This window comes from Thamnophis sirtalis, unplaced genomic scaffold (genome assembly GCF_051295495.1).
Source record: "Thamnophis sirtalis isolate CommonGarterSnake01/CBP01778 unplaced genomic scaffold, rThaSir2_p1.2 scaffold_8, whole genome shotgun sequence".
In the NCBI taxonomy this organism is placed as follows: domain Eukaryota; kingdom Metazoa; phylum Chordata; class Lepidosauria; order Squamata; family Natricidae; genus Thamnophis; species Thamnophis sirtalis.
The window spans coordinates 65,039,421-65,054,431 of NW_028261388.1; the positions used below are offsets into that span (position 1 = coordinate 65,039,421).

At 47.0% G+C, this 15,011-nt stretch overlaps 1 protein-coding gene and 1 pseudogene across 6 annotated transcripts in view; both read left to right on the forward strand.

Annotated features, from left to right (window-relative positions):
* Nucleotides 1-15,011, forward strand: part of DMD (dystrophin) — a 1,286,665-nt gene that overhangs the window by 1,108,526 nt on the left and 163,128 nt on the right. The gene's annotated exons all lie outside the window — the stretch shown is intronic.
* Nucleotides 15-12,702, forward strand: LOC148044453 (uncharacterized; annotated as a pseudogene).

The following is a 15,011-nucleotide window of genomic DNA, read 5'->3' on the forward strand; positions in this document are numbered from 1 at the left end:
TGCCTGCCTTTGCCATGCCCTACCACACCAGCCACATTGCCCAGGTGATCTCCGTGACTTGCCCACTTCGCTCACCCACAGTTGTCCACAAAGGTAAGATGCTTGGCTGAAGGTTCCCCTCAGGTTGCACACAGCGAGCCTCGGCCATCTTTTGCACCTAGCTCTTGCCATCCTTCCACTCACATGCTGCCTGCTCACCTTCTGAGTGGCCTTTCTCCTCATGCCGCCTCATTTTGTCTGCCTCGGGTTCCACATTTAGGCTGTGATGGGGAGACGCATCGGTTCTGGGAGATTGCTGTGCTATTGCTGAGACTGCTGATCCTCTGCAGTGTGCATGTGCAGCCCTGGGACATCTGCCCGCCCATGATCCTGCTCACTTATAAACCTCTTTCCTTGCCAGTGCCCTCCTTGGCCAGCTGTGGAGAGGCCATGTCTTCCAGGAGCAGGGAAGGCAGTGCTCTGGCAGGCTGGAAAACCAACAGGAGGGAGCAGGGCAGCCAACAGCAAGGTCCCCCCTCCCCTGCACCACCAGGCTTCAGCATGTGGAGTGACCGGGACTGGGAGAGTCGAGCCCTTTTCCTTTGGCAGCAGTGGCCTTGCTTGGCTGCCTTTGCACAGGGCCAGATGGCAGGCAGCATTGAAGTACCTTAAAGGGACTGGCTGGGGCAGCAGCCTTCTGAGCAGCTGTAATGTGAAGGGAGGCTGAAAAGTTTGGCCAAGTTGTCTCCTCCTCCTTGGCCCCAAACATACATACAGAGCAGACATGCACATCTTATGGTTCCGGGACCTTCTGCAAGGGGATGGCACATGGAGGAGTCACTCTAGTGCCATTAGATGTGTATTTGTTTGCTCTGTGTGTACACCTGGAGGAAGAAAGAGGCGGTTGTCGGGGATGAAGCGGGGAGAGTGAATAAGGGGCCTCTGAAGGAGGGGAAATGGGGTGGAGGTAAGTGAGGTGATCCAGTGAGTCCGTGGTGGAAGCAAGCAGGGCAGTGGGGAGAGGTTTCCTTTTAGAAAGGCAGGAGGTGGACACATGGACTGTGGCTTGTTTTTAGGATCTGGAGCTTAGCAAGCTCTTCTGTTATAGAAAGCAGGCTGCACCCCTTGCAATGGAGTGAATTTTTCTTTGAAGCCTGGATGGCTGTGCTGCACCATTGGAGAGATCCAATTGTCCTTTATATTCCCTGCCACCACCACCCACTGCCTTTTGCTCATCCATGCTAAGAAACTTGATTTTACTTCATGGACCTCACTCTGCTACCTTTCTGTCCTCCCCCCACCATTACATTTCTCATCCTCCCTCAGACTCTAGGCTCGATTTAGCAAGACGAAGCAGATGTGCTGGGTGGGGTGGGGAAAGCTGGTTTTTTGGCTTGGAATTGGATCTGGCCACCGCATTTGATATTTCATTAAAAATCCTTTTTAAAAAGTGCAGCCGCAGAGGCCTTCTTCACATGGAATCATCTGGCAGTGAGGAGAGAGAGGGAGAAGGGGGCAGCTGCTAGCACAGAGGGGAGTTCTTCTGGGACAAGGGGAGCCAGGAAGAGAAAAGGCAGCTTTCAAGAGCGGAGGCAGGAGAGCAAACAAGTGAGTGAACATTTGGCCTGCTGGATAGCCTCTTTATTCCCTCTCACTCCTAAGGCAGCCAGGTAGAACCCATCTCCTCACATGAGAAGTGACTGAAGGGCCTTCTCGCCAGGAGCGCTGCTCTTGTTCAGATTCTCCGCCTCCCTCTGGCAGCCCTCAGTCGAGTATGGCTGCCACATCAACTGACACCAGCTTCAGCAACACCACTTGTGCCCAAAATCTTTCATCTTGAAATGTTTCTTAAAAGTCACCCCAAAGGGATGAGCAAAGTAGGCTCCTTAACCTACATTCTCATTAGTGGTAGTCCTTGATTTATAGCCACACCTGAGCCAAAATTTCCATTGTTAAGCAAGATTTAAGTGACTTTTGCTCTGTTGCTCTGATTTTTCTTGCCACCGTTCAATAGTAGTAAATAAATAGAGATTGTATCTTGTTGAGGCCTTTGAGGCAAGCAGCCAGGAGGAGGGGCCTGCAATTCTTGTTACCGGGAGAGGCTAGATATTGCTTCTGGGTAGGGGAGTGTTGTGGCCTGCCAGTTGCCAGTGGAGCTGGCGGCAGACTCATACGATGACGAGATTGGGGAGACCCTTGGGCCAGTGTTGGAGTCTGGAAACAGCTCTGATGGATGCTCTGTGTCGGATGCAGAGATAGAGCCAGGGCCGCCCAACATTTCCCAGCCACCAGAGAGGCAGCTGCCTTTGGAGACTGATATGACTGAGGAGGAAGAATAGCTGGAGCCTATTCCAGATGCACGTATGTGCAGAGCAGTTAGAAGAGGTGAGCAACAGAGGACAAGGAATCAACTCGGGAAGCAAAGTATATGTGGATGCTGAATGGCCCCTCCCTGGCTGGGGAATAAATAGAAGGAAAGGGGAGTGGTTGTTATAGGAGACAACAGTTCATATTTGTGAAGATTTTGCTCATTGTGTTTCATGCTACAAAGACTGCCAGAACTTAATTTGCAGCCTTTCAGTTGGGAGCTCATGGCCTTCCAATTATTGCAAGATACTAATAAGGTCTGTACTGCTATTAACTCCTTGAAGGACTATTGCCTGGACTTTTCGGTGGGTGAATGCAATTAATTCACAAGAGGTTAAATAAAGGGGGGGGGACAAGGAGTCTGTTTCTTGCTTCTGCTAAAGCTGGGACAAAACAGGGAGGATTGGTCCCTTTACCCAGTTCCTGGTGAAAAGTATGCGACAGAGCCAGGTGGAGCCAGAGATGATCCCAATGCACCATCCATCTTCTAGCTTGCCGGTAGAAATAACATGCAGCCTCTCTCAATAACATGAATTGCAGGCATCATTGTCTCTTTCAAGTGATCAAATCTCTCTCTCTCTCTCTCTCTTACACACACACACACAACCCCCCCACACACACACAAACACACACACACAGAGAGAGAGAGAGAGAGAGAGTGGGAGGGAGGGAGGGAGGGAGGGAGGGAGAGGGAGAGAGAGATTTGATTGCTTGCTTGAAGGGGACAGCATTGCCTGCAATTCATGTTACTGGGTGAGATTACGTGTTGCTTCTACCTGTAAACTGGAAGATGGGCGGCCCGTTGAGATCACCTCTGGCTCTATCTGGCTCTGCTGTTCACTTTTTGCCCAGAGGGAGATGAAGCTTTGTCTCCCTCAGGGTGAAAAATGCTTGGGCACCCCATAGGCGCCAGCCTCCATTGTCAAGTGTTTGGGCTGCTGAGTGCCAGCCTGCACACCTACTTAGTGCTGTAGGTGCCAGACTACAGCTACACTGAGCCCAACACTCTTTGGGGCCTGGCCCTGGTGGATGCTGCAGCTCTCGTGCTGGCTGCGCAAGGCAGGCAGGGGGCTGCCCCTGGTCATCTGTAGTAGCTCTGCAGCCACCTGACCTCCCACTAGTCCCAGTCCAGGCTGCTACCTAGCAGCATCCACTACATCCCACTGGATTCACCCCATGCACAGCTGGCACGAGAGCTGCAGCATTCACCAGGCCCAGGGCCCGAAGCGCGCAGGGCTCGGCATAGCTGTAGCCAGTGCTTGCAGCACTAAGTAGCCATGCAGGCTTGCACACAGCATTCCAAAATAGGCCTCTTCCAGCTGGAGTTCTGTGCCCAGCCAGGGAGCAGTTCTCATTGACTGCCCTATTCTCAACCAGCCGGCTGCATGATGGGACGGGGTTTCTGCCCACCTGAAAGAGACACTAGTTTGCATAAAGGGACTCGCCCGCAAGACCCTTGCAAGTGCTGGGCTGTGGGCTCTTCCCTGGGCAGCCTGAATCATTGCCAAGCTCTCAGCATGCCTCGGGCTCCACTCACCATGCCAGAAGGGCAAGGAGTCCCAGCAAGGCCAGCAGCAGCACCTGCCACAGCCAACAAGTATCTCAGCAGCAGCTGGGCTTTTGAAGTTGGCTACATAGCCAGTTTTGTTTTTTCACCAGAGATTTTTTTTTTAGATTGGAGCTTCATTATTGTAATGGGTAATTTGTTTTTCATGGCTTGGGGGATTACTATTGATACATATAGTTTAATGACGCTTTTGACTTCAAGCCAAAAGTTTTTATAATGGTCTTCAGCAGTGTTACAGCCATTAAATAGAATGTGCCAATCAAGAAATTAGAAGTCGGCAGCTATAAGATTGTAGTTGGCTTTTTTAATGTTGTAATTTGGAGTCCAGTCATTATGGCTGTCAGCCTCCGCTTGCTGTTGCTTTGGCTGCCATTGAAACAGGAAGGGCAGGGGCATGGTATTTGGGAGGGGAATCATGCTGTGCTGGAGGAAGATTCTAGATGCTGTTTGACCATCTTACTACGCTTGTGGAAGAAGGGAGTTTCCTGCCAAGGTTAACTGTCCAGCATTCCATCCTGGTGATGCCTTTTGAAGTTATCTCCCACCTGACAGTTGGATGCATTATAATTGGACTATGGACTGGGGTGCCAAGGGGAGGGGATTGAGTTATACATGATATTATTCACTTTCGCGCCTAATTAACCAGATTCAGCTTAGCTTTGCAACTGTTCGTTTATAATTAGTAAAAGTACACTTGATTTCAATTCAAAAGGAGTTGAGTGGTTTCTTTCCTGATTACTAAATGAAGTCAATGCTGACATTAAGCTGAATCTTATTCGCACCCATCCCGGAGCTAACAACTACCGAGGGGGGTGCCCTCACAAGAAGAAAAGGAATGTCTTTGCATGCAAGCGACCAGGAGGAAGAAGATGGGGCAGTGGCAGGACCATCTTTAACGGAAAGACTGGCCGAACTGAGGGTGGAAGAACCTGCCATCCGTCTCAGATGGACTTGGGGTGTGGGACAGAAAGAGGAACCTGAGGAATTACATGCTGGAGTTACGAGAAGGAGACCAAAGAAAAAACCAGCAGGTGATTGGAGTGGCTCTGGAGAAGAAGATTACAAGATTTCCCACGCCATGAGACTCCTCGAAGAGGCATGGACTGAATGTCGAAGCCGAGAGAGAGCAGTGGAAAGAGAGCCGACAAAGGAGTTGGAACAAAGGTACTCAATGCATAGCTTAAGGGAAAGTGAAGGGGCCGAGGGGAGTTGTGCACAAGAAAACCCAGAACCAGCCTCCCCCCTTGCAGCTAGAGTCATTCAAAGAGCAGTGGGGGGCCCAGGCGACGCCAGATGGTAAAGGTCCCTCCCTTAAGCGTAAAATATGATGGAGACCCCAAATGTCTTGGGTTGTTATAATTCAGATCTGGAATTATATGGAAATCTATGGACCTGATTTAGAGACAGATGAAATTAAAGTGAGAATTGTGTTAATGGCTTTAGAGAAGAAAGCAGTCGAATGGATGGTCGGCCTACATAAATGCAATTCCCCTCTCCTGAGGAATTTTGATGAATTTATGGCAGCCATGAGAAGGAGGTTCGATGACCCTTTGACCGAGCATCGCAGCCGCCTGAAATTTACGGTTCTTAAACAGGGAAACAAAACTGTGCTGGATTATGTGCAGGAATTTCAAGAATTATCAGCTTATATGAGGGGGTGGTCAGAAGAGGCTTTGCTGGATCAGTTTGCTGAGGGATTGCATAAAGATATATACCAGCAATGCATAAACAGACGCCTTCCCCGTCGTTTAACCGTTTGGTATGAAAATGCTGCAGACGTGGAATTGGATTTAGCCAGGCTTCAGTGCATGAAAGAGAGAGATGTGGAGAAATCCCCCCCACAGCAGTCCCACCCCCCCCCCGCCCCAGAAGTGAGGACAGGGGAAGTTTTGCTGGCAAAGTCAAGCCTTTCACTTACCTCCGCTGTGGGAAGGAGGGGCATCATGCTGTGAATTGCCGCATCAAATTGGCTCAACCCGCCCCCCACCCCCTGGAGGGAGGGGAAATCAGTGAAAACTCCAAGCAAGAGAAAGGAAGCTGCTTTCGCTGCTGAGAATGTTTCCCAACACTTCCAGCCAGAGGAGGAGGGAGGCGTGAGCCCCAGCTTGTCTGACGAATTGGATGGGGAGGAATCTCATTGCTGGGTGAGTTCCAGAACTGGCCCTATGCTTATCCCTATTGAACTTAGAGTGCCATCTTCTGGCGCAACTGAAAAACTTTTAGCTCTGCTAGATTCAGGCTGTTCCCGCTGCATGATAAGCCCTGAGATGGTGGGAAAAAATGGGCTTGAAGTTAAGAACTTTGAAAACCCCTATTGTTTTTTGCCAAATTGATGGTTCTATTGTGGGAGGCGGCCCTGCTAATTTTTCTACAGAACCCATAGACATGAGGATGGGTACCCACCAGGAAATAATAACTTTTATTGTGGCGCCTGGGATGGACCGACCCCTTATTTTGGAACTCCCCTGGCTTCGTAGATGGAACCCACGCATTAACTGGAGAGAGGGTTGGTTACGAATTTGCACAAACATACCCCCTGAGAGGAGGGTTGAGACTCCAGACTCTGACACTACTACCCCTACATTGGCAGCCAGGGGGCAGGAGAGAATCGAAGGGGAGGAAAGAATTCCAAAGGAGTATTGGGACCTCAGGGAGTTTTTTAGTGAAAAATCTTCTGATAAATTACCCCCCCCCCACACAGACCCACAGATTGCACCATTGATATTTTGCCTGGGGTAAAGCTTCCAAAGCCCCAAACATATTCAATGTCCCCTAGAGAAATGGAGGAAATGAGGAAAATCATTGATAAGAACTTGGAAAGGGGTTTCATTGAACCGGCAAGACCCAAGGTAGCAGCTCCAGTATTGTTCAGAGAAAAGAAAGATGACTCCCTGAGATTATGTGTGAACTTCAAAAACCTGAACGCGATATCATCCCAGAACCTTTACCCATTACCACTGATGAAGGACATGCTGGCCCACTTGGGGAAGGGCCGTATTTTCACTAAGTTGGACTTAAGAGAGGCGTATTATAGAGTCAAAATTAAAGAGGGGGACGAATGGAAAACTGCTTTCAACTGCCCCCTTGGCTGTTTCCAATTTCATGTAATGCCATTTGGTCTACAGGGGGTGCCAGCGGTCTTCATGCAACTGATTAATGAGGTTTTGCATGACCATTTTTACAAAGGCGTTATCGTCTATTTAGATGATATCCTTATTTACACAGAAACATGTGAAGAACACGTGAAGCTGGTTCGCACAGTGCTGAAGAAACTTCGGGCAGCTGAACTCTACGCCAATTGTCCAAGTGTGAATTCCATCAGGAGAAGGTTGACTACCTAGGCTATCGCATCTGCCACAAGGGTGTTGAAATGGACCCCACTAAGGTTAAGGCAGTCACCGAGTGGGAGGCCCCTCGTACACGCAAGCAATTGCAGAAAATTTTGGGTTTTGCTAATTTCTATCGTCAATTTATTCCCGCTTTTGCTAAAATAGCTCTCCCGATAACTAACCTCCTTAAGTCTAAGGATGAGGCGAAACCCAAACCTAGCAAGCCACTGAATTGGACTATGGAATGCCAAGCTGCTTTCGAGAAGTTAAAGCGGCTTTTTGCAGAGGAACCAGTGCTCAAGCACCCAGACATGGGCGCGCCTTTTGTGGTCCAAGCTGATGCCAGTGACATGGCTGTGGGAGCTGTATTACTTCAAACTAATAGTCAACGTAAATTACAACCCTGCACGTACACCTCTCGCAAACTAACCGACAGGGAGAGACGTTGGGCCATTTGGGAAAAAGAAGCTTTTGCTGTTCGCTGGGCTTTGGCCACATGGCGCCATTTTCTAGAGGGCGCCAAACACCCTTTCGAGGTATGGACTGACCATAAGAATTTGGAAGCTTTGAGGACACCCAGAAAACTTTCTCCTAAGCAAATGCGCTGGGCTCAGCATTTCAATAGATTTAATTTTACCTTGAAATACATTCCGGGTGGAAAATTTTTTATGCCTGATGCTTTATCCAGACTTCCTCAATACAACTGTTCTAAGCTCAGTGTGATCCAGCCTGTCATTCCCGCGATGAGCCTCACTGCTCCTGTTGTTACTAGGAGTCATGCAACCTCTAAGCTGGAGTCACTCAGGACTTTCTTTCTCAACTGAAAAAGGCCCTCACTGATGATGATTGGTTCTGACAGCATGTGAAGGAATGCACTATGAGGGATGAGTTGTCTTGGATTGGGATGAAGTTATACGTTCCTGCGTCCCTTAGGACCATTGTTCTTCAACGGGCTCATGATTCCCGAATGGCAGGGCATTTTGGATTCGTCAAGACTGTCCACCTCATCAAGGGGCAATTTTGGTGGCCCTCTTTGAAAAAGGACATTGAGAAATATGTTGCCAGTTGTTCCGTTTGTGCTGCTGCTAAACGACCTCCGGGTAAGCCCCAGGGATTACTCCAGGCGGTGGCTCGCCCAGTAGCCCCGTGGAAGGAGATTTCCATGGATTTCATTGTCGAACTTCCTGAGAGTCAGGGACACACTGTTATCTGGGTTGTTATTGACTTGTTCTCCAAACAGGTCCATTTCATCCCTTGCTCCAGAATTCCCTCTGCTAAATCTCTCGCTAAGATGTTGATCTCCCATATTTACCACTTACATGGGGTGCCCGACAGCATCATTTCGGACAGGGGTGTTCAGTTCACCTCCCTTTTCTGGAAAGAGTTTCTGAAGCAGATTGGCTCCACCCAGGGGTTAAGCTCCTCCCACCACCCTCAGACTAATGGGGTTTGTGAAAGGACTAATTCTGTATTGGAACAATATTTATGTTGTTTCATCAACTGCCAACAGGATGATTGGGTGGATTTGTTGCCCCATGCTGAAGTAGCTTACAATAATTCCATGCACAGCAGCACTGGGTTTACCCCTTTTCATGTGATGTTTGGCCAGGATTTCGTGCCCATTCCTGAGATTCCTCGTGAATAACCCCAGGTGTCGTCGCTGTCCGAGTGGAGTGATCGCCTTCGGGACATTTGGCCTTTGGCTCTCCAAACTCTGGATGCTGCGCACCGTGCTCAGAAGAGACAGACTGATAAGAAACGGGCTAAACCCTATAAGTACAAAGTTGGTGATCAAGTTTATTTGTCCACTAGATTTCTTCAAACACCCCAGAAGTCGAAGAAGTTGGGGCCCAAGTATGTTGGCCCATTTCCTGTTGTCAAGGTCATCAACCCTGTTTCTGTCCGGCTCCAGTTGCCTACACATCTCAACTGGGTTTACCCTGTTTTTCATGTTAACCTCCTGAAGCCTGTCTGCACTTCTTCTTTGAGGCCGCCTCTCCCTCCTCCACCCGCTCTGCTTTTGATTGAGGGTGAGCAACATTTCGAAGTCCATGAGATATTGTACTCTCGTAGACGCCGGAACAGTGTCCAGTACCTGGTGTCTTGGAAGCATTTTCCCCCATCTCACACTGAATGGGTTGACAGGTCCCATGTTCGAGCGCCTCGTCTGCTCCACAAATTTTACTCTGCTTATCCTGACAAGCCCTGATTTTGGACACTCTCCTAATTTTCCTTTCTTTTGTTTTTCTCCTTTCCCCTTTCCCTCTTTGGTGTGCTGTTGTTTGTCTGTTTGTTGTGTTCCTTTCGTTTCTGCAGGTCTGACCGCCCTTTTTCTGGAGGAGGGCCAGATGTCAGCCTCCGCTTGCTGCTGCTTTGGCTGCCATTGAAACGGGAAAGGGGGGCATGGTATTTGGGAGGGGAATCATGCTGTGCTGGAGGAAGATTCTAGACGCTGTTTGACCATCTTACTGCGCTTGTGGAAGAAGGGAGTTTCCCGCCAAAGTTAACTGTCCAGCATTCCATCCTGGTGATGCCTTTTGAAGTTATCTCCCACCTGACAGTTGGATGCATTATAATTGGACTATGGACTGGGGTGCCAAGGGGAGGGGATTGAGTTATACATGATATTATTCACTTTCGCGCCTAATTAACCAGATTCAGCTTAGCTTTGCAACTGTTCGTTTATAATTAGTAAAAGTACACTTGATTTCAATTCAAAAGGAGTTGAGTGGTTTCTTTCCTGATTACTAAATGAAGTCAATGCTGACAATGGTCTTCTTTGCAAGGACGTAAATTGGGACAAAATCCAATCATGCTGTGGTCACTGTTAGAAAAAGGTTCTTCTCCATCTTGGTGGAGATAGCATACAGGAATGGGTTGACCTCATCTGCACGCTGATTGGACTGAGTCTGTCAGAGCTGTTACACGCCCCTGTTGCCAGGGCTACCCAGCTTTTGACTCAGTCTCACTCAACATGGATGGATGTGTCAATCCTTCTCCTTGCTATTTTATTCAAAAAGGACATTTATTCAATTCAAATTAGACAAATTGGACTTTTATTTGGTATACATGTCAGCTGACTCCCTCTCCTAGGTTGACTTGCTGGCCTTCCCTCAGTGGCAGAGTTTCGACTCAAGCCCTGAGTGGTTTTTCCCTTGATATTGACAGTTGGACTAAATATAGCCAGCAGAGTCTAGCACTCTGCTTAGCTAGCCATCATTACTAAGCAGCAGGAGCTTTTCGGTCGATTTTAAGCCTTTCGAGGACTGCATTTAATTATTTTGGCTGCCTGGGCTCGTATCAAGACGGTTGAAAATTTGAGGCTTCATGCCATTTAGTGTCTCACCTGGCATTGACACTGATGGTGGCAGCCATTTTGATAGCTTTCACTCTCTTTAGATTTTAGAATGATTGCAGGAGACGGTGGTTAATTGCTTTACTGGCGCTGATCTCTGGAGGCTTGAGGGACAACAGTTTCCATGTTGGAGAAGATTTTTAGCCAAGAAACCCCTCATTTGAGCCTCAGCTGCCTGAGTCCACAGCCAGGCCACCGTGCTAGGGTTTATCAGTCCTGCAGCATTAGCCTCGCCCCTTTGAAGTCTCAAAAGAGCATGGTTTGGAGAGCTGCCTTGCCAGTGGCAATCAGCTTCTTACAGCCTCCCAGTCAAACACGGAGGCTGCAGGCACCAGCACTGGGTCAGAAACAGCAGCTGCAGGAATTGAGGCTGAAAATATTGTAGCAGGAATGTCCACTATGGGGCTAGGAAAGAGGCAAGCCTCCAAGTCTATTAAGAAGCATAGCTCCAAATCAATTAAAAAAGTTGGACAAGTCCTCAAAGGATCTAAGGCTGCCCCAAAAGATGAAAGCAGGAGGCAGAGGGCTCTAGAGAAGAATTGCATTAGAGCAGACAAAAGGCAGCCTCTTTTACCAGAAGGGTGAGCAGAGCCAAGCCAATCAAGCTCACTAGCTACAATTCAGTTGTCACTAGAGGGAGTCAGAGAGCAGGAATCTACCCTCTGCTCTATTCTGCCTAGCAACAGTGCAGCACTATGGAGATTTGTAGCTGATCTGAGCATCTCTTTAGCCTCTTCTAGCCAGGCCACTGGAAAGGACAGAGCTGCTCCTGAGCCAACAGTTACTCCCACGACAGTTGGGCCTCAGCCTGAGATAAATCCTCTGCACTCTGCTCCAGGTGACATACAGGCAATCATCACAGAAGCTATGAGGCAGGTCATTGCGCAGGACTCCAACAATCTAGGAGGACATCAATGGGATCAAGTTCCCATTTCGACCATAATGCCAGGCTTAAGCCCCATTGCCAGAGAGACTTTGAGGGCTGTACTGAGCCAGTACCTTCTCAGATTTCTGAGGAGGAGGAAGGGAAAGGGAGCTGCAACTCTCAGATGATGAGTAGATGGGGCCAGATCAGCTGGCCTTTACTGGACTATTTCAGCATAACCTGTTTCGGTCACTTCTCTTTAAGGCACGTAACTCAGCTAAACTGGGTTCTACTTCCATACAGGCAGATTCTACCAATCCACCTGATCCTACAACCACTCTCTTCTCAGAGCCGACCACCGCAGCAGAGGTTATTCCATCTCTTCCTCTATTTATTGATGTGGTTCAGCAACAGTGGTCCTCTCCAGGGATAGCTGTTAATCCATCGGCTCTTGACAAAAGGTTTTATAATGTGGCTCCAGATTTGTCTAAGATCCTCCAAATCCCTAGAGTGGATGTACCAGTGGCAGCCTTGAATACCCCATCCACTATGCCAGGAGAGACAGAGGAAACCCTCAAACCAGAGGATAAAAGGGCGGAGCAAACACTCCAGAGGGCCCATTAGGCAGCTGCGCGCTTCAACGACCGCTTCCTTCTTTAACAGGGCTTCCTTGCTTTGGATTCGCCAGATGCAAGACAGAATTCCAGCAGCAGATGTCAGATTGCATCAGGACTTGAATAAAGTCACCGCTGCTGTTCAATTCTCGGCGGACACCACACTTAACACCGCCAGATTTGCTGCTAGATCCATTGGCTCAACAGTAATGACTTGGCACCTGCTCTGGTTGCGTCAATGGCAGACTGATGCCCGACACAAGTGGCATTTGGCCTTGGCACCATTCAAGGGAGAGCTCTTTTTTGGAGAGACCCTCAACCCGTTCCTAATTGAGACCAAAGACAAGAGGAAGAGCCTTCCATCCATCAACAGGAGGGGCTCCTTTCATCCAGTGCCATACTTCAACCGGCCTTCCTTTCAGGGCCCAGGCCTGTCTGCCCACAGGAGGAATTCCTCCCCAGGCATCGACAATACTTGGATAGACCATACAGAGGTAGACAGGCATGGCGGCCATTTCGAGGCGCAGGATGATTTTTACAATCACTCTTTCTCAAAATCATGCATGGTCTTTGTGAACATTGTGACATATTCTAAAAATTCAAAAGGTTGTAAAGATAACTGGTGAAGCTTGTGCTAAGAATGTCAGTACATGAACTGATTACTAATCTTAAGTTATCACATGCTATTTCTCCATTTCTAACATAGAAGATATAGATTTGGAATGCTATAGGTCAACCTGCATACTTAACAGCAACTTTATTTTCTATTTTGATATTTGACATTTATTTTTGGGAACCAATATAATTATTTCTTTACTGTGAAATCCTGGGTGTGGGTAGAAATGCCCATTTACCAGTGGGATATTCTACACAAATGACTTAAATAAAAACATCTTGCATGTTTTTCATAAAATATCCTAATATTTTTCTTTTTTAAAAAAATAACTAAGTATCTTGTCATTGGTAATTACCTGTGATAGTATAGGCCTTGTCACAGTCTGCAGACCTGTAGTTTTTGCATCAATGTTCCTTATTATACTAATTAAAGTGGAACATTGCACCCTTGTGAGTCATTAATGGATTTTCATTTCATGAGTGACATTTGCAGGAGGTAAAACAGGCAGTTCATTTGAAATCCACAGGCTACTGTGTTAGAATTAGCTTTACCATAGCAACAGTCTTCCATCATTAGTATTCAGGTCAACAGAAAATGTTTTGGTGTGCTTTTGTTTGCAAATAAAAGGTTTTTCTCAGACAATTGTACTAGAGGCAAAAAACAAACAAACCCCAAAATCCTAGCAAAATATGCTTCCTTTAAAATAGTGTGAAAGTTTTGTTTTAACCATTTCTTTTCCTCAGCTCCTGACTTACACTTTGTTTTTTCTATAGCTGTGTATATCTAACCTTTCCAGTTGTCCTTAATTTAACAACCGGTTCTCTGCCCTAATGACTGGCTGGGTAGGCGTGGCTGGGTGGTCATTCGACTGAGTGGGCATGGCCAACTCGACATCACTCATCACACCAAGTCCTGCCTCCCGGCCACTCACTTCAAAAGCAGAGATAGGATTCAGATGGTTTGGACTGTTTTGGTCTAATCCCACCACTGGCTGGCCCCTCCCATTTTCCAGCACGTTTTGAAGTCCACAAACCTTAAAGTTGCCAAGGTTGGATACCCCTGATCCGATAGATCAGTGTTTTTCAAATTTGGTAACTTTTAAGATGTGTAGACTTCAACTTCCAGGATGCTGTCTGGGCAATTCTAGAAGTCTACACATTTTAGGATTGCAAGTTTGAAAAACTCTGTCAAAAATGGGCAAATTAAGATCCTTTGTTCTCCTTAAAAAAACATATTACAGATTATCCTGAGCACCTTATCTATGAAGGAAGACTCTAATAGAAACATGCTTTATGCATACAAATATAGAAAGGCATCTAAGTATCACTAATCTCTCCACCTTCATGGACCATTATTTATGAGAAGTTCACAATGATCTTAACAAAAGTTTTTCTTTGCCTGAATATGCAATATATATGCTCTGTTATTGAGCTGTGATCATTCTGGCCCTAAAAATAGACACAAAGTTCTCTCAATCACAAGAATTGTCCTCCATTCTTTTATTTATAGTATGGGACCCTCAAAATAGACACAAAGTTCTCCCAATCATAAAACTGTCCTCCTCTGTTTTTATTTATATTCTGGAATAGTCAAATAATGAGGAAAAGCTAAGTAGGAGAGATACATGGACAGGCATTATTATTGATCTGTTTTATCCTAGAACTGCTATTGTTGGAAAAAAGGGACTTTTACCCTGATACTTAAGATTCCTTCCCTGCCCCACCCCATTACTTTGGAGGGGTCTCTTGGTTTTCCTCCCTCCTTTCCTTGATTTCTTTCCAAAGAGTCTACTTGTTGTCCAACTAAATGTGCTTAGAGACAGATGTGTGTTTTAAGGCATAACCTTCTTTTGCAAAGAAATGTACTGATATGAGGAAAAGGTCCAAGTGGGTGGAAGGATTTTTGACTCTCTTTCAAGCTTATTTTCTCATAATTGGTGCTAAAATTGGACATAAAGTTTATTAGTACAGAAATTGTAATTGGAGCAAAGAAGGAAGCAGGGGGCTTTAGGAAGACAATGTTATGGCAATTCAAGTTTTTGATGAAGTTTTCTTGTTTTCCTTATTTTCATATCTTGGCTTTAAATCAACCCAAAGACATTACATTTGTTCAACATAATCCATGATTGTTGTACAGTTTCAAGAGAGGTAATTGAAAACTTCCTGGGGGCGTGGCCTGTTGCCGAGGAGGACTCCACCGAGCTCCTCAGAGATCTGGTCTGTATATCTAAATAAGATCATAGATAGCACCCCTTTTTGGCTAAGAAAGGGGCAGGGAGGATAGCTCCGTAGACTAGGGTCTATTCGTAAGCCACAGCCT